The sequence below is a fragment of the Typopeltis vanoorti genome, chromosome 3 (genome assembly GCF_054136105.1).
Source record: "Typopeltis vanoorti isolate ZY-2024b chromosome 3, IOZ_Tvanoo_1.0, whole genome shotgun sequence".
NCBI lineage: Eukaryota > Metazoa > Arthropoda > Arachnida > Uropygi > Thelyphonidae > Typopeltis > Typopeltis vanoorti.
The window spans coordinates 18,987,454-19,010,935 of NC_143551.1; the positions used below are offsets into that span (position 1 = coordinate 18,987,454).

General features: G+C 36.5%; 1 long non-coding RNA gene across 1 annotated transcript in view; it reads left to right on the top strand.

Annotated features, from left to right (window-relative positions):
* The window catches only part of LOC150107970 (uncharacterized), a 50,010-nt gene that overhangs the window by 13,916 nt on the left and 12,612 nt on the right, over positions 1-23,482 (top strand). The window contains exon 2 of the long non-coding RNA XR_016550637.1: positions 20,861-21,001. This is a non-coding gene — a long non-coding RNA (uncharacterized LOC150107970). The remainder of the gene's footprint in view (positions 1-20,860; positions 21,002-23,482) is intronic.

Below are 23,482 nucleotides of genomic sequence, written 5' to 3' on the forward strand. Positions count from 1 at the left end.
AATGATGACAATTACAAAAAGCAAATATGTATGCATTATTTTGTGATGCAAAACTCAGATATTGGATCAAGATAAATTATTTGGATTCAGTTACTAGAAATCATTCATACTAATTAAAAGGTTTTTATGCCAAGGTAGCAATTCTCTCTAGGACTATGTACTCGTTTGTTGAATCTCGGATGCAAGTATACTAACATCAGTCAGGGCATAAGACAGACGATATCAGCTGCCAGTAAATGTTGTTATGGGCTGTAAAGACGAGGGCTGCTAAAATTCTTATATAAGAAGTTGATAAGACCAGCACTTACATATGGTGCCAAAACATGGATTATAATTAAAAGAGATAAAAAGAACTCGAATCGTTTGAAAAGAAAGTCCTGAGAAGAATTTATGAACTCAAAAACTAATGAGATTGAGATGGACAGGACATGTTAGGATGGAAGACCATCAGAAAGACGCAGAGTGGGATGGTGAAGACAGGTTAGTCGGTGGAGAGAGAGCAGGGATCTCAAGAATTTGGAACTGAAGAGTAGTAATATTGCATCGAGATAATTGCCGAATCTTCTTAAGGAGATTCAGCAATTATCCAGGATCTAGTAATAGGTGTAGCGCCAAAGATGATGTGGTTCCCCAACTGGTTTGTCTGTTTTGCTGTAAAAACCCAACTTTGCTGGTTCACTTTTTAAGCTCACATTCAGCTGAAAAGTCTTCATAAACATTGCTCACATCCTGGGATTCGTAGTCAAGTCTTAGGACAAATGTCACATGGCCTTCGCTATTGCACTACATGGATGTATTTGTTTTCCCCGCTGTTGAAGTTCCGTTCAAAGGCTGTTATCAATATCACTAAGCTCTCTATCATCGCATTTCGTAATTGTGTCAGTCATTTAATTTTTTTTCTTTCAGAGCTTTCCTAAGTAGAGGGGGAAAAAATAAATAAAGGTGGGAAGCCATGTCAATCGAGTAATACAAAGCTTGTGATCTAGCCTTGCGGAATGTATCCTTAGTTAACAAAGCCTAAGTGATCGAAGAAAAAAAAAATAGTACTCACTTCTTTTCCATCTCTAAAACGCCGTCAGGGTGAATGTAAACAAATGCTGTTTACATTAATTCACGTATTTTTTGCTGATTTACAACATCAAAATCAGTCATCTAAATAAAATATGTCGAATAAATTATGCTTCGCATCCACGTTATTTCAATAGCATCCAAATGCTACTTTCATTTGAAAGAACGCTTCGCATTCATGTATTTATTGACCTGGAAACAAAACAGTGCAACCATTGTTTCTAATTCGGAGATGGTTAATTAGAAATACGAAGTAAATAAAGAGCCACGAGGTAGGTCTATTTTATTTCTTGAATTGAGTCTAATTCGTTGGTCGGTTTGTTTCTTTTATAGAGAGCCAATGCAGCACGAGTTTTCTGGAGAAAAAAAACCTGCTACTCCTGAATCGATTAATTTACCTTCAGATAAAAAATCCTTATGCTTTTTTTTTCCCCTGTGCTTCATGAGCGTAGTTCATCACATATCTTTCCAATGAAAGGTGCTGGAAAAAGTGTCTCATAACTTTCAGCTGTAATCTCAAATAACAACAACCACAACCAAAAATTGTCCACTAGAGCTAGAGAGGTACTTACTGATTCTCAGCTATCGTGCTGGAGCAAAAACACTGACTTTCAACACCGAACACGATCAACTGAAACAATACGAGATGGGATCTAAGCAGCAAAATGTCAAGGACGTTACCGACCCACCAAGCAGTGCGATTTACCACACATATCAATGTCATTCTTAATAGTTTTTCGAAGATAAAATATCGAATAATAATGTCATGGTTATAAAGATATGCTTAGCTAGTGGTGAACGTGCAGAAGCATATATTTTCTATGTGTGATAAATGCTTTTGTTTGTCTATAGAGCAAGACGAGATCTCAGATTGTTTCCATGGCAACAGTATGTTCTGCCTTCGCAACAAACTATTCAGTGTGTTAATGCTTTGGCATTAGGGCGAAGCAACTAAGACTACAAGACTAGTGTTTTATGTGTGTAAATTGCGCTTTTTTCCTTCATTCTTTTTTGCATGTTTGCCTATTTTGCAGGATTAAAAAAAAAACCGAGTTTTCGGAAGGAAAGACTGTTCCATCCTCGCATCAAACTGGCTAACTCACCTTCAGCTGAAACGTCCCTAAAATATTTTTCACTTTTTCTCGAACGCAGGCCTTTCCAACCAAAGCGCATCATGAACGCCAACACAGTTACGGAAGTTCAGTTAGCATGTTTCATCGTCAACAGACGACGGAAATTCGTCGGCCTCTAGAATATCCTTACAAACATTTGTCAAGATGCCTCAAATTTTTGTTTCAGTCGAACCATCTGAAGAAGTAGAATTTCGAAATGTTATCTAGTAGTGATTGCACTCTGACAATGGAATTTAATAAGAAATGGCATTTAAGATGTGCACTAAATATATATATCCTATGGTTAAATTTAAACGTAACGAAAGGCTTAGGTATTAGTAGTTACATTCATAACCGTGAATCATGGGATAAACACCGCCAAAGAGGCAAAATAAATAACTTATTGAATTGCTGATACATCGCAGCATATTCCGAGAACAACAACCCTCTTATGACCACAGCACTCAATCAGATTGTTGCAGAAATAATTCATATTGTAACCGAAAATAATTAAGGCGCCCTCTAGGGGCTGTATAAAATATGCAGGGGCTGAATAGTCAAATTTTTATTGCAAAATTTAGGCAAAACGTTTCTAACTAATAATTCCAATCTAGATGGTTGGAATTTAATCTTCTTCTTTCACTACGCGTTATTCTATGCAGGGTCCGCATGTTACTTAGCGACTTCTTGTTAGTACCACTCCCAAACGACCTGTCGCCTAGCCTGCCGCTGGAGGGATATATTTTTGACTGTAGCAGCGTATGTTCATGTGGCCGGTTTGCAGGATGAAAAACGCCAAATAAACTGGCGGAAAAAACCCTACTGGCCGCGCCCAAGTCCGGCTAACTTGGTCATGGCCGAGAAAGATCCTCACGTCTTCGACGGGAATCGAACCTGGGACACTCCTTCCCCAGGCATATGGTTGCGAAGCGCAAAGCCAATAGGCTAACCGCGCGGACTGGTTGGAATTTAATGAAATTTGGTATTTAGGATCTCTGTTAAAATTTTTCGAGTAATTTCACTCGAACCATTTGTAGTAGCAAAATTAGGCAAACAATACAGTTATGTCTACAATATGATTGTCATGACAGAAAACCGATGCCACCATTAAAGAATGCTATTATGAAACGGGTCATGTTTTTTTTTTTTTTTTTATTGGTCGCATTCATTTTCATAATTGTATATTCTATTAGGGTTCTTGTTTTGGCAATAGATTTCACTAACAATTAAACTCTAATTTCCTTTCCATTGTAACATGTAATTTTGAGTTTTTCTGAGGATCGCTTTCTTGCATGTGCATCACATGTAAAACTTTACTACTTACTAAGTTCCAGAAAGTGCAAATATTCACTATATACGCTTGCGTAACGATAGGATATTGATATCATCAGGAGGGTTCCGAAATTGTGGAATGTATTTCATTCCAAAAGTAATAATAATTCCAGAGAATGCAGATGATGTGAATAAAGAGTCAATCTTATATGGATGGACTTTTAACATCTTCCTTTATCGTCAAGTGCAAAAGAGCTTCGACATTCCATTTCCCATCTTCATGCCGAAATGTCACATTTTTCAACAGATGCATGGGAACCCGTACTGTTTTGCCTTCAGATTTTTCACATAAATAAACTTTATTTTTGTAACTTTTATAATTAATCATTTAAAATTATAAATGACGATATCCATTACGCAAATTCGATTCATAGTAATTTTTAAGCATTCCTTTTCCAGTCTAAAATAATGATTACTTATTTTTAAGAAAATGTTTTTACTTTGCAATGTGACAGCACCGCCTCCTTCCACATCATGAAAGTCACATTTTATAGACCCTCCCCTAACAAAGTGTGTCACTATTTTAGAATAGCACGCAAGTGCAGAGAATGACTTCGATTATAGTGAAGAACGGAGAATTTTCTAAATTTCCTGCAAAAGAAATGAGGTTATTCTATTTACAATAACTGAATGAAGTGCTAAGAAAAATCGTCCTTAATAATGTTCCACGACTTGCCTATTTCTGCTTAGATATGGTGAGAACCTGTATTCGCATTACTGGAAAGTCCTCATTCATTAATACCAACACAAATAGTTGAGGGTAGACTCGGAAATCTCAAATCAACACTAAGACGATGGTTATGACATTTGAAAACCCCCCTTGTTCCTTCCCTCCCAATAATTCCTGGAGGACTTGGCATTATGTCCCCCCCCCCCTCACTTCTGTATACCTGCTTATTCTGAGATTCCTAAGCGGCTTATTATTCATCCCCCCCCCTACCCAGTGGGACGATCCTGAATCAGGTCGAGCAGACAAATACATTTCTTTCTCGGACTTCGCTTTGGAACCGACGTCAAAGAAAAAGAGAGAGAGAGAGAGAGAGTGTGTGTGTGTGTGTGTGTGTGTGATTCATGCATTGGGCTGTTGGCAGACAGTTAGTCGTCCAGTAGGTGCGCGGCTTCCCCCCCCCATATTTTGTGGGTCTGCTATCATTGCCACGAGACAGCCCATGTGATCACACCTCCAAATCTTGGCACATTTCCCAAATTTTTCCGTTTCCGTTTCAAGCAAGAGTGTCCAAGTCACATTCCTTGGAATGTGTTCCTTCATTACACGTGAGATTAGCGCAACAATCGATGACGTTAGCGATGTCCGTGCGATCGAGATGAATCATGCAACAAGTGATTTCTTGTCATGTGTGACTGTCGAGATATTTTATGTCATTTTTCCGACGAAAGGAGTGTCGAATTATAAAGCCGGATAAAAGTGACATCCGTGTTTATGTGGAACTACAAGGAGAAGAAATTGTGTTAGTGGTAGGTGCGAACGCTGGCCTTGCACGTATCTAACTGCGCATTGAATTTTAGGAATACAATCTGACATAATTTCCAAATGTCTTTCAATTATCTGATTTTTATTTTTTTTTAATAATCCACAAGCAACTTATATACAGCACACGTGCCCTGGCTGGGACCAATACCAAAATCACGTTCGTTTTCTAATCATATCTTAATTTATTAAGATATAAAAATACATTATGAACTTTATCCTTTGATCTAGCAGCAAGAAAAAAAGAAATATTTAATAAACGTGTATTATTATTATTATTATTCAAAATGACATATTTTATCAAATACATAAAATTCGAATTTTTTTTATGATTTCGGACTTCGAAAAAATTTAGAGCCGGTACTGTTTGTGCTGTAAAGTAGGCATTAATATGACCCTGTCATACTTGATGGAAACTTGTTTCAAGAATAAATAAAGTTTCTAATAAGAACATTTATTCTAGCTTCTAGTTGTCGGCTGTCTTCGACAGCATTCTTAATTGTTATCGGAGGATGTCGATACTTGTCAGTCCGATATCATTGGTCTCCGTCACATCGGCTTTTGCACGGTTGATTAAATTGTTAGGTGCCCGACGCGGATAAAATTGTTCCGTAATGTGCAATAATCCCTTTCAGTTCCCTAAAGGCACCCATTTTACAGAATCTGATAGTTCAATATTAAACCGAAACTACACAAAGCAGGAACAAATCTCCGGTCGCAGTAGAGGTCCAACGAGTTCTGCACGGATTTCAAAATCATGTCTTATTATTCGAATAGTTACATGGCAAAGCATGAAAACTGAAATTTAGAAATCCTCAGTCAGTTTGAGTACTAAAAATGCAAACATTTCTTTAACATAATTAGATTAAACAGTTATTTGCATTATATCAATGATCGAACGCAAAAACGTCATAAATCAAGTGATATAATTTAAATTATGATCAGCGTTTAGAATCAGACGCATTTTCAATCTCAGTAGCGGGGACGAAACGATACAGATGCGACATTTGTCCTTAAAAAAAAAAAAAGGGGGAAAAAAAACAGGATTCGAATTCTTGTACAATACGGAGAGTAATTTCAGCTGAAGGTGGATTTAGCCAGTTTCATATGGAAATGGTTTTTTTTTTCTTTTCGCAACTCCCGTAAAACATACAAATAGACCGAAAAAAATAACAACAGCAACATGCATCTGCTACACATAATATATATTAGTCTCATGATTGAAAATAGAAAGATAAACTATCCGAGGTAAAAGATTATCTTTTTCCTTTCTGGTATTATGTTTGCTTCAAAGCCAAGTTAACTAGCTTTAAAGCGAACCTAATTATTAAAATATATAACGTAGTTAGCCCTATATTGATAGTTTGTTGTGGGTTAAATGCGCGTGTTCACGTACTGTTTTGCGAAAGGGGAAAAAAATCCTATCCCCTAATATAATACCAGTTACAACTGGCTTAAGGGCTTTTAGTAGACGATACAAGTTTATGGGTTTCTCCTCCACACTGAGTACAGAGAAAAAACAGTGAGAAACACTGACTCAGTTGTATGACTGCCAACACTGGGCTACTGAGAATGACTGAAACGTGAGCTTCTTCCGAGGAGTAAATCTAGGTGGCACTCTTTGATGAGTTCTGCCGTAACATATTTGACTAGGTTCTCCGCTACTTGCTCGTCAGCTTCCGCTAATTGCTTATTATGTACTGTTCACTTACACACCCATACATCACTAGTTAGTTTTTGTTTTGTTTCTCCTGCTTACCATTTACATTTATGTATCCATATATCAGCCAGGCGCCACGTTTTTGTATTATAGAGAAAGGTTTAAGTTGCATACATTATTTCTTTCACAATGACAAATAAGGTACCTCGATTTCTCATATCGTGAGGATGCGTTTTACAGGTGTGATCTTTCGGTACCTTTTTTTTATAACTGATCATCGAGAGACTACACTTAGTCGAACATCTTTCAACTGGGAGAACACCTTCACTAATTTTAATCTACCACTTAATATTACTTATTCCTCATCGTAATTATATGCTGATCATATAATTATAGTACGCTCACAGATTCGAGACCCTTTGACACTGTTGCGCATGTGAAAAGAAGGAGAATCCATTCCTCTTATAGGGTAATCAATCCGTCTTGTGGGATGGGTTGTTTATTACTACACGTCAGAAAATTAACTTCTCTTTTATGGTCATTGTAGTTTTTAAAGTGACAACTATTTTGCTTGTATAACAGTTCGAAAATTTTATGTATAAAGCACGTAAATTCGCGTGTTGGTGACCAATTCGTACATCGTCTTATTCCTTTCTGCCCTTCAACATGAATGGACTCTTCTTGGCAGCTTGCCAGCGACAGCTCTCTATACTGTGGGCAGATTATATTATACGAGTGCATACCTCATAAACTGTTCCACCGTGTCTGGTCATCATCTCACTTACTGAACTGATAACTACTTGCAGTGTGCCGATCATGACTTCCATAACCTCGCAAACGACCTGATGGAATACTTTATAATTTTAAGTTTTTTACTGTTTCTTATTTTCTTTATTTTGTCTGTCACGCAACAAAATTTCTTTTCACATATAGTTCTATAAAGAAATTTGGTTGTTTAATAATGGAAAGCAACTTATTAAATGATGGAAGAGTACTTTTCTGTTTGTGGACTTCCTGTAGCTTACTCGTAATGAATTTATTACTAATAGAGTTCATTAAGGGCAATAATAACACTATCATTATACCTACTACGAATGAACAAATAGTAATTATGAGCTCAGTTACGTTTTATGTTCATTTCAGGCAATGATGTCATTTAAAAGTAACGTGGCTACTTATCACAAGGCGGCGCTGTGACACAAAACAAATATTTAGAGGCGTACAGAGACATTTCCTCGTGGTGACAGATAATGCCGCAATATTTTGATAAACCATCAAAATGAAATTAATATACTTTGCTTAATTATTAGATATGATTTATTCATTGCACTACTGACAAACCAGTTTGTATTTCACTACCTTCTTTTTATAACGTGTTTCTCTTATGGCAAACCTCTTTCCCTAGATAGAGATACTACACAGACCACAGATTAGTCCCACTAATAATAATAATTGCCTTTTGGCTTCTTGAATCGCAAAAATTATGATTCCCAGATTTATTATTTGTAAAAACTGGAAGTCTTGGAATCAGCTACAAAGGACGACTTAAATTCTTCGAATATTATGTTCTGCTTGGAATATTTATCACGTTGATAGGAGCACTGTAACAGTTTCGTTATTAGAAATGACTAATTCATTGTATTACATAATATAATACAAATTATATTCATAATTTGTATTATAACCATGAACTGTAATTAATCTGTAGAACATAATATCCGATGTTTTTACCGATAATAAGCAGTAATCAGAGATTACGTACAAATAACGTAGAAGTTCACGTTAATGGATTTGATGGAGATTCATTGTTCATTACTCTTTCTAAGAACATTTGGAACATGGATTAATTTTTCCCGATGTAAATATACAGGGCAAGAGTGTGAAAAGCAGGAATTAACTCTAAAGTACAAGTCGTCACGGTCATCAATAAAATGGTGTCATAATCAGGAAACTTTTTTTGGTAGCCGGAACGACGAAGTCTTCTGATCTTAAATCGAAAAATCAAAGGAGACACTGATGTTGAGGACGGAATGTTAGGAAGATCTTTTATATTTTCATGTCAATCCCATCTAATCCACGAAGGCTGGAAATTAATAGCACATTTAATGGTCTGCGCTAGAGACCAAACATGGAACTTTTGGAGTTCATGGAGCAGGGTGGTGATCTCACGCCATGTAACAGACAAAAGACTTTCACGGTGATCCATGCTACAGTGGGATTTGAAACCATGGATTTTTTTCTTTTCTTAATGTTAATCCTACTCAAAAGGACGATAAATCTTGGATGACTTTTTAGTCATTTCAGGCATCCATGACCAGAGTCTGTTTGATGACAGCAAGTAACACTATCCAGTGGAATAACTCAGGCAGACTTTTATTTATTTATTAATTACTAATAGATGTACTGATAATTTCTTAGCACATTTTAACCAGTTTTAGTATAGGCAGAAAAGGAAGCGAGAAATTTCAATGAAATTTAGACTCGATCTACCTCATTTTTCTTTTGAACAGCCTTGGAACATTTCAATAATATCAATAATAAGGTTTTGAATATAACCTGAGAATTTAATGTGGAGTTCGAAATAAGTGTTTTCAGCTGGCTTGTAGCTAGTTGAAAACATTTTGTATCCCTAATATTTTTAATAAAATTAATAAAAACAGAAGACACCATTATTCATTCTGCTGGAAATGTACAATTTCCTTTATACCCTTCGTGGGTATAAGCGATACTGTAATAGTATTACATAATTAAGCTAACAGTATTACTACTTTCCTATCAACACGTTCTTCTTCCAAATTAAATTGCTGTTACCAAGCGCTGCGATATTGTTGAGTTTCATTCCCGTCTTCTAAGGCATTATTAGCTGCATCATTCCTCCCCCCCCCCACGTCCCGATCGTGGTTGTCTTTCCGACATCGAACACCTTTTTTTGTTACCCCTTCTGTCTCGTTTTGTTTTAAATGACATTAGATTAATTTCGCTTATAAGATAAATTAGATTAATTTCGTTTTGCCGTTATGGTTCTAACAGCGAAACGTAATCGACGCACCACGGCAGGTCGTTTTTGTAAGTCAGCTCTGTTCAAGCACAGATGCGCCTATATATCTCGATAGACTGTGACAAGACGTCTGCGACAAGTAGGCCTATATACGTCCGAAAGCTCGTAGTCGGCGTCCTTTTATCCGTAGAGCACGTTTTCAGCGGTGGTGTATCCATAAAAATTGGACAAGACACCAATGGGGCTAATGTACTCTTTAGATACGAGTCATTTTAATTTTTCCTTTTTAGACAACACTTCATCTGGCGTGAAAATGGTACTGCTGTTTACCATCGTGAGAATTTTCTTGAAAGGGATAGATACGGCGGGGTTGGAGTCATGGACTGACTGGTGAACGACATTGCAACGAAGTTTTTAACGCCATGTTCGAATATTCCGTGGTACTGTAGGCAAAGAATTCTTTATTTTATAGATGACAATGCTACACTGCACCGTACACAAGTAGCGGAGATTCTTGTGGAGACCGAGAATATTAATCTAATCGAGTGGCCAGCCCGCTCTCAGCTCATACTATGAACGCGTTTGAGACCTAATAAGAAGGTGCATTACTGCTTGAACAACTACCAATCTTTGCTGGCAAAGGTTGGTCGAGCCTCTGCTACTAATGGCTCACGCAAAACGTTAAGCAAGTTTGAGCGCGGGTAGTAATTGGAAGGGATCAATCGTTCGATGCTGTTCGCACACTCTACTCTCCCTCGATGAGTCTTTGGACTCCCTGGAGGTGTCACATCATAATATAATATATTATATATACATATATTAATATTGAAATTCCCTTCCAGAAAACAAATAAGGCCTTATCCTTGCTCTAAAGGAGTGCGCCAGTTTGCCTCAAGAACTCCTGAATTACTTGGTGCTGAGTATGGTTATGAGACGTTATGAGAGCTGCATTGCAGTTTGGAGTGGACATTTTCCATACTGAAGTGTCTCTCCGCATAGTTTCATAAGCACTGTGCATTAATTCCTTAACTGCATGCTTAAGAAATTTGTAACTTTTGCCAAAAACACATTGCAACTTAATTTGTACGAAATTTATAACACATTTTTTGTGATATAATTTATTAGTATGCTGGCAATAAATTTATGTCCACATTTCGCTGTAGTCATGAAAAATGTAGGTCGTCCTTAGCTTCTGGACACCAGTGTAATATCATCATCCATCTCCAATACCAAGCTTTTTGTGTATTGTTTTGTTAGTCTCAAAGTCTATGTAATGCTATGCTTCATTTGAATGTTTTCACTAGGCTCTTTTTTTAGTTGAATGCTGAGTCCTTTACTAATAAAAAAAAAATGTTTCTTCTGTTGGCCCAGCTTACTGTTATATCTGATTCGGCAATCTCCTGTGATGACATTTCCAAGGTTAGTTACCTGTTGTATTGGACTGTTTATTTCGAGGTTTATCATGAGATTCGCTTTAGTTGTGTTTAGAAAACTAAATTACCACTATAGTTTAGTTTTATAATTTTTAGATTGCACTGTGTGAAAATTTCTTTAATCCTTGTCAAGGTGGATTTCAGTTTTACTTTGTCAGCGACATCCGCTATATAATCACCAAATCGTAGCCAGTTAATTTAAATTCCATTTATCTTAATTCTATTAGTTTTGTTAATTTGTTTATTGCTTCTTCAATGTGGAGATTAAACAATCAGAGAAAGAGAACTGCTTTGTCTCACATCTGTACGTATCCTTGCTGTTTTAGTTTCGCTGTTGTTTCTATTTGGGCTTCTCGGTCCTTGTAGAAATTAAATATATGATATGAGCTTTCTATCTCTCCAATTTACCTTTTGTTTTTAAGAATTTTTTAAACATTTGGCTCCGGTCAAGACTATCAAAGGCTTTCTCGAGGACAAGAAAAACCATCAGATAATTTATTTTTCTCAAATCTTCTGTAATTATTCGAAGCCCTAGGATTGCATCTCTTGTCCCTCGTTCCCTGAATTCAAATTGGATATTGCTGATATATTATTCAGCCTTATTTGTTAATCTTTTTTGAACTTTCAGTAACATTTTAGAAATCGAATGACAGAGCATTGTGTAGTGTTTGGGAATGATTCCAGTTTCACACACATCCCTTACGATACTGAATAGGTATGACATATTTCCTGAATAAATATTTTATTAATTCTGAGGGAATGTTATCAACACCTGGTAGCTTGTTAAACAATTCATTTAGCGCCCATTGAAATCTATCTTGGGATCTGGTTGGGCCAATTTGTTCCCCGTCAAATCTTGTTTCTTCTTCTTCTACAGCCCCGGTGTCTAGATCTTTTCCTTTATAGAATTCTTAGTACTCCTTCCCTCTTTCAGAAATTTCTTCCTTATCTATAAGAATGTTCTTATGTTTATTTTTTATACCCGTGCTTCTTTTGTTCTGCCGGCTCATCCCCCCATGGGAAATGTACAACAGATTTTCAATCTTGTGAAAGGATTTGCATTACTATTTATATATACTATTTTAAGAGTCTGTAATTATTGATCATATTGTAAACATGGAATGTTATTTATATGTATGGGGAAATTAATTTTAGAATCTTATGATTTTTCTTCATATAATATTAAATTAAAGTTGTGTGGAAATAGCACAGCGTATGGATGCAATACGCTGTGCTATTTCCAATATTTTGAAATTAAAGTTTTTCATTACAAATAAATTTAAAAGGGAATAAATCAAAAGGAGATAAAACAGTGTTGTGAATGCGAAGACATTTAACACATGGTGTGATAAAACTGTGTGTAATAGTGGGGCCTCCTACGATGAGTCACTTGAATCCATGGAGGTCTGATAATATGCTTTATCGATTCTCCCTCTCTCGGTTAAATCGATTTCTTTGCACTTTTCTATACACCATTATTCTTTTGCTTCTATTTATCACTTATTTAGTTGTTTATAATTCTTCATATGGATGAAGCGTCCTACTTTCTTGTATATATTAAGGTTTAGAATGTCATGGGTGATCCATAGCTGTTTTTGTTGACCCTGTTTTTTTTTTTTATTTTTTTTTTTACTTCTATGCAATGGCTGACTTAGTGATTGTGTCCTTAAAATAATGGGCGCACTTTCATCGGTCTTCTCTTTATATATATATATATATATACATACATACACACACACACACAGATGAAGAGTTTCCAGATTCTTGGCAGGCATAAGTCGGTTTTCATTGCTGTCCCAAAACCAGGAAAGAATCTAACGCAAGCAAATAATTACCGACCTATTGCTCTGAACAGCTGCCTTTGTAAGATATTAGAGAAAATAGTAAACACCAGACTTCCCTGGTATTTAGAAAGCAACAGCAGAGTTGCCTGCTATTCAGCTTGCAGTTGTGCATATGAAAAGAGAACCGCTACCGAAATTAATTTATTCAGACTGAGTTCTTTACAGGCTACCTCCTATGTATAATTCATATCCAGTGCTTTGTGAGGTGTTACAACTCATGAATTCCCAGCCACATTGGAATTAAGGGAAATGAGACTGCAGATACAGTTGCTAGATCAGTTCATACTTTTCCCACGTACTGTTTGACAGTTTCCTATACAAGCTACAGACGTTTTACAAGATAAAAGCTAATTGCCTGGTGGCAATCACCTTGGAAGGAAGCACTGTCAAACGAATTGCATGATATTAAGCCTGAAATTAGCATTCTAATCAACGTAGAAACAGAATAGAGGAAGTTGTTCTTGCTCGGTTTCGTATAGGTTACACTCATCTTACACATTCTCATTTACTGAAGGCTGATGACCCACCTATGTGTGAAAAAATGCAACATATTTCTTACCATTTGTCATATTCTGGTGGAGTGTAAGCACTTCACACGAGAGGGGAAAGAAATTTTTACTTATCTGGCCGAACCATATATACGCCAACAGATGTTATCAGACGCGGACAAACTGAATGACGTTTTTAACTTTTTACAAAGAATTAATTTATAGAAATGCATATGATTATACATTCTATTTATATGTAGATACTGCACTGCTTAATTTTTTGTACATACATATTTACTAATTTAGCCTTTTATAATTATTGTCACCTTATTTATTGTTGTAACCTTTGCTGTCCTTGCGCAAATAAATCTTAAATCAATCAACCACCCTATCCGCAACATGGGGACGCTCTTGGCAGTGGTAAGAATCAGATAGGCAGTTCAGTAAAACAACAAATTTTATGCTTTGAAGAAGAGTCATTATCGTTTAGCTATTATCATTCTTCGCTGTTCATTCTGAGTTCAGCTCACCGATAGCGAGCTAACAGTTTTCCCTACCGTTTTCGTGCTTCGGAGCAACGTATTTGTTTTCCTGAAAATTGTAAACAGATGCAAATATTATCTTCTTGCTTTTTTTATCGTCGAAATATTACCAATATTTCGCAGAAGCTTTTGAAAACCTTAGGACCACGAACATTCTGCCAAAGTAGTGCTTAATGAGATGTTAATGAATTTTGAAGTATTTCCTTGGTAGAAATAGTTCCTTCCCCTTCCCCGAAGTACTTCCTCCCCCTTTTTTTTTAAATAATGGATCAAATTACTTCCTATCAACACTAGAGAGAGAACAACAGTCAGTGAAAGAAATTAAAAATAGTCTTTGCATGTTTATTCAATATTTCATATCGCTTCTGTTGTGAAGTGATAAGAAGAAATAAAATTATCACAAAGACTACCTGGACTTCGATAGAGGAAGATATGTTGGTATAAATGATAATGCATTTATTTCGGTTCTTGGAAATAGATTATAAAAACAAAGATAGTGTTAGAGATTACATTAAAGGAAGGACTTCGTTGCTCTATTGATTAGGAAAAATTCTCAGTAATCAGTACTTTCTGTATTAATTAACGATTCTTGGCATATTCTATTTATGTTCAGCTTCAGTATTAACTGAGCTTTATTCAACTTCCTCAGTTATCTGCGTAGATCAAACAATGGAGAGGGAGAAAAGGAGGAAGATTTTAATTTTTTTCATTACGATTTGATAGTGTACCAATATGCATCAGTGTACAATTACGAAAAGTATTTGCACAAGCCAAGATTGTTAGCTCCGTGAATAATAGTCTGCATTCACCACTTTATACCAGTCTACTGTTCAGTCACTATGCAAGCCGAACTGAAACAAGGAACGGATAAGCAGTTCTTGCGTGGAAAAAAAGAGGCTACAGAGCTGCAGTAAATAATGATTTGGCACGCTGTAAAGGGCTCTCTACAGTTGAGGGTACCCTCAATTAGAGGTTTGTACCAAATCATTATTTACTGATCTTCATAGCCTCTATTTCCATTTTAGAACTGTTCATCCGTTTCCTGTTTCAGTTCGACTTGCATAGTGACTGAACAGCAGACTGTTATTGACCGAGCTAACAATTTTAGCTTGTGCAAATACGTTTTCGCATTTTATTATAATCAAATGCGAAAATTACTTATGTATGGATAATTATCAATACAGCGACTGCCGGAAAGCTGTCATCATAGAATTTATTCATTTGGAAAGAATTCTGTCATTCTTCCTAGTTGAAAATATCCACTGGAGCATAAAGATAGTTATGCACAACCATTTTCAGCACACACACTCCCTCTCTTATCAGTTTATGCGAGTTCATGTGGTCTGCCTGACTGTTTCCAAGGCTTTTCACCATGACACTTTTGATATGGCGGCAGCCATATCGTGAATGTTTTCCATTCTTCGTTACTCTTACAAGGTAATTCTGGTACGCTTCTGCTATTGTTTTAGTTATTTTTCAAGGGTATGCCATGATAAATGAGAATTTTGAACCTCCTTTGCCTATTCATTGAATCGAAGGCTTTGAAAAGTGCAGTTTAAGATTAAAGGAAGGTTTCATCTTTGGCTTCTAGAAACCTTCCAAGGTACTGGGTGTGTTCGTTAATGCGTTTTCAAGAAAGATGATTGAGTTTTTGAGTACAGCAGTTAGTTTGGTTTAGAAGCATCGTGTTATAAATTTTCCGTGGGGTAGGAAGTAATGCGATTCTTCTGTAATTTTTTTTTTTTTTGGGGGGGGGGGTATTGGTATTATTAAGCCTCTTCATTGTAATGGAATGTTGGATGTAGCTCGAACTATATTTAACATTTAACAGCTATTTCCATAACTCTTTTCCTCCATGTTTAATATCCTCTGCTGTTATGCCGTCAAGTTCAAGTGCTTACTCATTTTTTTGGGGTTTTATAAAAGAATGCAAACGTTTTTCAAATTCTTGTATTGTAAAACTGTTACACATATAATAATGGGAAGTTTTTCCTGGATTATTATCTCTGCAAAGCATCTGTAGTGAAGGTAAACAGTTATTCGAAGTACTTCTTCCACACCGAATTAATTTTCTTCATGTATCTGGCCGTTTTTAGCTTATATTCTTTTTGAGGCTTCCTGATACAAGTCATTCACATAAGATAATGGAATTTCGGACCATTCTTCGTGCAAAATATGTCCCAACTTTGCCTGTGATGTTGCATGCGAAAAATGTGATCGAACCGATTGGAGACAACGCCTTGTCCATTTCCATAACTTGTCATAATCTTCGATACTGTGGCTCGTGATGCACCTACGATTTCTGCCGTTTTGGTTACAGCTTCTGCGAGCCACACTCCAATGATCATACCTTTTTATTGGAGATCATTACTGAGATCTGACATTTTGCACACTAACTGCACAACAGCTAATCCAACATCGACTATGGACTATGATGTGATAGCCGATATCATACTGCACAGTACCATACTTCGCATAGCGGATTACATTGTCTCTGACTTGTTGTTGGGCAGTTAGTGTTCAAAATGTCAGAGCTCAGCGACTTCCATAAAGGTATTATCATTGGTGTAGGACTTACAGGAGCTGCCGTAACCAAAACGGCAGAAATCTCAGGTGTATCACGAGTCACAGTAGAGACATATTTTGCAGAATGGTCACAAATTCCATCTTACGTACATGACTTGTATTAGTGTATTCCATGTCGAATCGATGGCGTTTTCTAACAACGGGAGATGGGCCCACAGCTTAATAAAAATTTTCTTAAAAAAAAACAAACTTATTTCCATTTTGATAATCCCCTGTACTTGATACACATACCGGCCACCGAATTAGAAATTTTATTTTACGTATAGACATGCCAATACCGATCCTCAATTCCCTGCGCATAGAGCGACAAGGTATGGGTCGAAAAGTCTTCATTAAATACTTCAACTGCTGCATATAGGAAGTTGTTTGTGCAAGCCTTCTCGAACGACAGCGATCTGCTTATCCCCATTGTGATCAACATTCTTGATTACTGACTAGCAGCATTCTTAAATAGTTGCCTGGAACACGCGTGACAAGTATTTTACATGTTCATTGCGTGATGTTTACGTGTATATGCATAAAAGTTTATAATTCAGTAGCCAGCGTGTGTATATTTATCTTCATAAATATTTTTATATTTATGGTTATGATATAGTTGTAATTTCAGACAGCCTGGATATGGGTTTCCTTGTCATTTCGAAAGGTCACTTCGAGTTGATCCTTTAGTTCTTTTAGTTCAGTATTTAGATTGGGCATCTTCTGATTCCTGCTTAATGAAATTAGATCCGTATCAATTCTTCGAAGTTTTATACGCACACTTACTGTTCTGTGATTGGAGCTCAGTTCCACACCATTTTAAGCTGATCTTACCTACTTTCCACTGATTAAATATGATCAATATGTGATATTGTTTCATGTAGATCTTACCAATTGCATTCCCCCCAGGTTTGTTGGGAAATTTGATCTTTTACAAGGTTGACTGTTGCATGATTCAGCTAGAATATACCCAGTCATTTGTTGTATTGTGATACGTGAAAGATCCTGTACATATTTTTCGTGATTGCTGAAACAATTGATTATATTTGTGCATTAAAATCTCAATCTATAATAAGAAAGTCAATGTAGAAAGCATTCTTGGAATTTCATCTAACATCAGTAGGTACAGAGGTACAGGTTACTGTTGTTGCTTTTGGATTTGAATTTAAAGTTAAGGCCATTATTCTATCTGAAACTGGTGATAGATGAACTGCGATTACAGATCCTTTTGTTGACCAGGATTCCAATTCCTCTAATACAAGATTTGTTTGCCTATATTATATATAAACTTTATTGGAAATTAAAGCAGACATATTTCACTTTCGACATATAATTTACGCCATTGTTCAGGCACTTATCATAACGGGGCACCAAGAGTTGTATACCTTTGTCGTAGAAGGTTGCCGACTGTGACGCAAACCACGTATTGACTGCTTCTTTGACCTCGTCTTGAAACCGCCGGCCATCAAGGAAAGATTCAGATGTTTGTACAGGTGAAAGTCGCTTGGCGCGAGGTCAGGACTATATGGGGGATGATGGAATTGTTCCCAGCCGAAGGTGGCGAGAAGTTGTGTTAAAGCCGGCCGTATGTGGGCAGACGTTAGTCCAAATCGTTCGTCACCCGCCGTTCATCATCATGCATACGTCCTTCATTAAAAAACATGCGGCGAGCGATTCGATTTTCTTAGATATTATACACACACTAAGAAGCGTAGGCACTGCGAGAATGTCTGAAAATGGCACCGCCTTGCTAAATCAACAAACTCACAACGCATGCGCACCATTGCGATTGCAGCGCTGCAGTGAAAATATTTAAAACGGAACTTACTTTCTGGACGTCCCTCGTGTGTGTGTTTGTATATACAGTAAACCCTCGATTTAACGGGCTAATAGGTCCTAAAGGTGTCCGCGAATTTTTTTAAATAAAAATATCTGTAACATTATACTGCAATTTTATCAATATTAGCACTGTAAAAAAAAATTGTTTTACACACTATTTTCACATAAGTTAACGTGAAGTTAATTTTTCGATGTTGAGGGGCTTCGTTTAGGTAATCCTGCTTTGGAAAAAAACTATCAATTTTTTTTTATAATTAACTCCCTAAAATTACGAAATTGTGTATAATAAAGCCGCAGAAAGTCACGCGACGCGACAAAAGAACCAATTAGTGCGATCATGTCCTAATCATTCGCCGAACATGTTTTATTTTATGAGCGGTGACTCATTTATGTCGGCTAAATTACTAGTGTTTTTCCAACATATGGCCTATTCGCCAAAATTTGTAAAAAATAACAGGAAATTAATAACAAAAATAACCTATTAATTTAATTATAAGCAAATTTTGGTAAAAAGCATTTCAAAATTAACAGGGTGTAAATTTTCACATGTGACATACGGACCGAAAATTTTGTCCGTTAAATCGAGGGCTTACTGTGTGTGTGTATATATATATGTATATATGTATGTATGTATATATATATATATATATATATATATATATATAGAGAGAGAGAGAGAGAGAGAGAGAGAGAGAGAAAACTCCAGTTCGATGTGATTTCATTCTTCAAAACCTGTTTTTGGATGCAGACTGCTTCAAGCTTTACGGACTCTGCTAAAGTGCACAGTTCACGAAATTTTCCACATTTCAAGACGGTACGAATTGTAAGTGGATGCAATGAGTAGGTTTCTCCAGAGTTGTTTTGAGTGCCTAACTCTTCCTGCTTTAGTTTATGGGCTTTGCTTCCTCAAAGGCTTTCTGGAAGTCCAGAAACGACAGGCTTCAAATTTCTCTTTGAGAAAAGAGAGAAATAAAGAGATGAAGGTTGACCTACATGATTTTTCTGTCTTATTCCCTTCGTAATCAGAAAAAATACGCATATCAGGTGATTAGCCCTAACATGCTTCACTAGCCACATTAGCCTACTGGAAGTATACCCTGCATTTCCCAGGGAAAGGCACCAACTGGGAGATGTGGCTTGCGTTTTACTCCCAATATCTCCTATTTATTTCAAATAGGAGACATTGCAAACCCATTGTTCGGGCTGTTGACAATTTAATATATTAATTTTGGCATTATTATTTTGGTAAAATGCTTATAAAGGACTGGGAGAAGTTATAGGTCCATCATTTGTCAGTTTTATCATCACCTTTCTTATATATTCAAGGATGATTTTAAGTATTATTCATAACATTTTTATTAAAAAAATATTTTCGAAATCTTTAACGGTAAGAAAACAGGCGAATATGCGTAATATAAGGCCCATTCTAATGACAAAAAATTATATAACATGACATTATATTATACTTTCCAAAAAAATAAAAATCTTAACTTATTTATTAATGTCTCCTTGGAATGGTTCTCTTAAAAAGGAATCTTTCTCCAAACAACGATACAGCATTACTAATTACTTTATAGTATCCCTAATGACTTACTGGGACACAAAATGAAAGTGTGTGGGGGGGGGAGCGTTTCAGACGAGGTTTTTTTTTTTTTTTTTTTTTTTTTTTTTTTGTGGTAAGTAGAATTTTGCATAATTTGTCGAGTCCTGCATTTACACTAAAATTTCGGCAAGAAAAAAAGTCCGGCCTATCTTTTCATACTACACTTAAAAAAATAAGAAGCAAACTGCCAGCTAACAGAAGTGCCCTACATCGTGTTCAACAGTTATATTCGAAAATTCAAAGCTGGTGTCCAAACTCAGCGCCACAAAAACCAAGGCTTCATCCTTAACCAGTTATGGTTCTCCATCAAATATCTTAGTTTTAGAGTTAAATCTGCGATGAATGGTATTTTCTAAATCGACAATGCAGCACGTAATGTGACATAGGCAATATGTTAAATGTTATTTTTTAAATGCTATAATATATCCTATTAACATTTCAGTTTAAACCTGCTTTTGTGTAATAATTTATAAAAATTTTCTGACAAAGCGCAGCAAAGCTGTATGCAAGACACCTAGCTGAATCAATAAATTATTGCAATGATATCGGACATTATTTAAATAAAACTAATAAATATTTCTGAATACCCTAAAATCTCCATGTTTAAAATAATCCCGATTCTACCACTCGAGGTATGACGGGCAACGAGGTTTTAAACTTGCACTACTTTATGATCGGAATTGCAGCCTGCGACTGTTGTAATTTTAACTTTATAATTGGTCTAGCTCTTATTAAACAAAACCAGCCTTCTTTTAGACAGTTCCTGAGTTTGTCGATCTTTCACACAGCAAGTAGGATTTTCCCTTCTAGGAACAGGTTTTTTACTAAACTTATGCTTGAAGAAAACATTTTCTCAGCACCTACATTTTCCCATATTGTTTACTCAATAGACGCAAGAACCCCATGACTAGATCAACCAAGACCACGGATCTTTGTGGACCCGTTTATCTTGCGTAATACTGGCTGCATCAAGGTTTTCAGGAAGAAAATCCAGGCATGAATGAAGTGACATTCTGGCACCATGACAAAAGGTACTGTAGTATCTTGGTACTTTGTTATATTGCAGTGTTAACCATTTCAACCTTTACTGTTTCTCCTAAACTCTTCAAAAATATATCTGAATTCAAAATTTAATACTTCTTTAAGGGTTAATAAATGTTGGGAAATCTTGCAATATGTATTGAAATACGGTTCCATTTTTACCTGATTTAAATATAGTTTTTCATGCGATGCAGTTTAATATACATACAATGGTAACAGATATCCTTCCACCTGTTTCGGAGTTTTTTTTTTTTTCTTTTTAAATGCTGCATTACCCTCTCCCACAAGCAGCCCGCACGCGCACACACGTAATGTTTTGTCAATTCTTGCATGCAGCAACTATAATGCACTTTTAAACCACAAATATTCCTGGCACCTTATTTCCATCACATATTAAGAGGTTTCTGGAAACAGAAAATGATATTCAAGCAGTTTGTATAAATTCAATATTCATACTGTGCATTTTACTTCGTTTACTGCATTCAGTTCAGACAAATGGGGGATTCTATTTCCAAAATTGTTTCACCTGCTGACCACTACTCCATATCAGAAGTAGGTCTAAAACAAGAAATAAAAATGTTATACGATCTTTTGGTTCTCTCCTGGTCATTGCCATTACACCAGAAGCCACAGAGCGACATATTCCCCGAAACCAGACCCTCTTTTTTTTTAATCTCAGTTAGATATTTTATACAAAAAAAAGCAGTAAGTACTGCGCAAGCGACATCACTTCACTTGAAAACGAACGACACACAAGTATATATGTATAACTCTATGAAACGATAGTTGAATTGTTCTATATTCTATAAATATTTTTTGATTACCGTGAATTGAATTCACGGTAATCAAAATTTTTCTCCCAGCTTGATTGGAATTTTTCAATTCCAATCAAGCTGGGAGAAATGCCGAAGTATTTGCCATCAAGCAACGACTAATGCAAACTGATCACCCAGCCGGCATTCCTAACAGAGTACAAGATAATCTATACCTGCTACCAAGAGAACAGCTGACATCATGAGTGGAACTCAATCCATAATTTTGCCTGTTTCCCTTTTTACAGAACCCAGTTCCTAGAGATGACCTCATGATTTTTTTCTAACACACATCGATCCTACACCAGAGGGCAAAACCTACTGTGCATTAATATAGTACAATAGACAGGCAAAAGTTGATTAATAAAAAAGGAACAGTAGAAGCAAGTTCAGCGAGTTTATAGTTGGAACTCTGATGCTTTTGTGTTTAAGACAATGCAAAGCAGGGGATGTTGGATGCCAGTTTGATGAAGCAGTGCAGAATTACCCTGTTATCGCAAAGTTTTCCTCCAGAAGGAAAACTTTACGATAACAGGGTAATTTCACAAAACTTTTGGACATATTCCGCACCTCAAAGCTAACGAAAATATCCGCCCCTAAATATGGATGCAGAAACCTCATTTCTGAGATGCAGTACTTTGCAGTTTCAGCATGAATGCCGACAACCTCCAATGGATAGCAAATTGCAAAAGCACACATAAATCCCTCGATAAATGGTATAAACGTCCATCACAGCAGGTGTTCAAAATGACCACTGTTAACAGTATGCTGCCAGTGAGGGAAGACTCACCAAGTTCCTGGCTAGCGTCTTATAGTAGTGCATGTTCAAAATGCCATAAGCCTCACGACTGCAGCATGGTGTAATCCCATCGTCATGTTTCTCCTCCATGTCAAAAGGAATATTCAACACATCCTGTAAGGTATTTTCTATTTTCTACAAGGTTTTGTAAGTCACAGTACAAAGGTCATAAGAATCCTGTTTGCCAAAACATAGTCCTATTAATGTCTCCAAAAGATACTTGCCAAAAAGTTGGGACTACTGCTAGTTGTCCAATCTTGGCCAAAGTCAAGACAATCACTCACAAAATACCAATCGCCAATCATTTGGCGCAAGTGCCTTAACCGATTACAAATAGTACAGTAAAAGCTAAGGCCGTCTACACCGCTGATTGGGAGACACCTTCCAGTGCACCCTCCCTGTTGGGGGGCATGGATTTCATGCCACAAGACAGTATTGCTTTTTCAGTTTCTGGCACCGTCAGGTTCTTCATCCCTCTCCATTACACGGGGAAGGGAATAAACTGTGCCACACACACAAAAGCAGTACAAAGATTTATGCTGATGAAAGTTTAAAAGGATGAACTTCGAAGACTAGGGAAAACCTCTTGATAAAGACAGTATATATTTCGTTTCCAATTCAGTTGGCACGTCTAGAATAAACTGCTCCTTTATGCCGATTCAGTAAATGTAAACTCTCCTTCCATACCGTTGGTTTCCAAAATACTGAAATAACTGCCACTTGATCAGGATAAACCTAGCAGATTCGAATGAAACTCTCGGCATGGCTTGCAAAATTCTGACCGTATTAAATCACGTGATTTTGTGCTATAAATAGATACAATATCTTGAATATGGAGTTTCCACCATGTTTATTGGGAC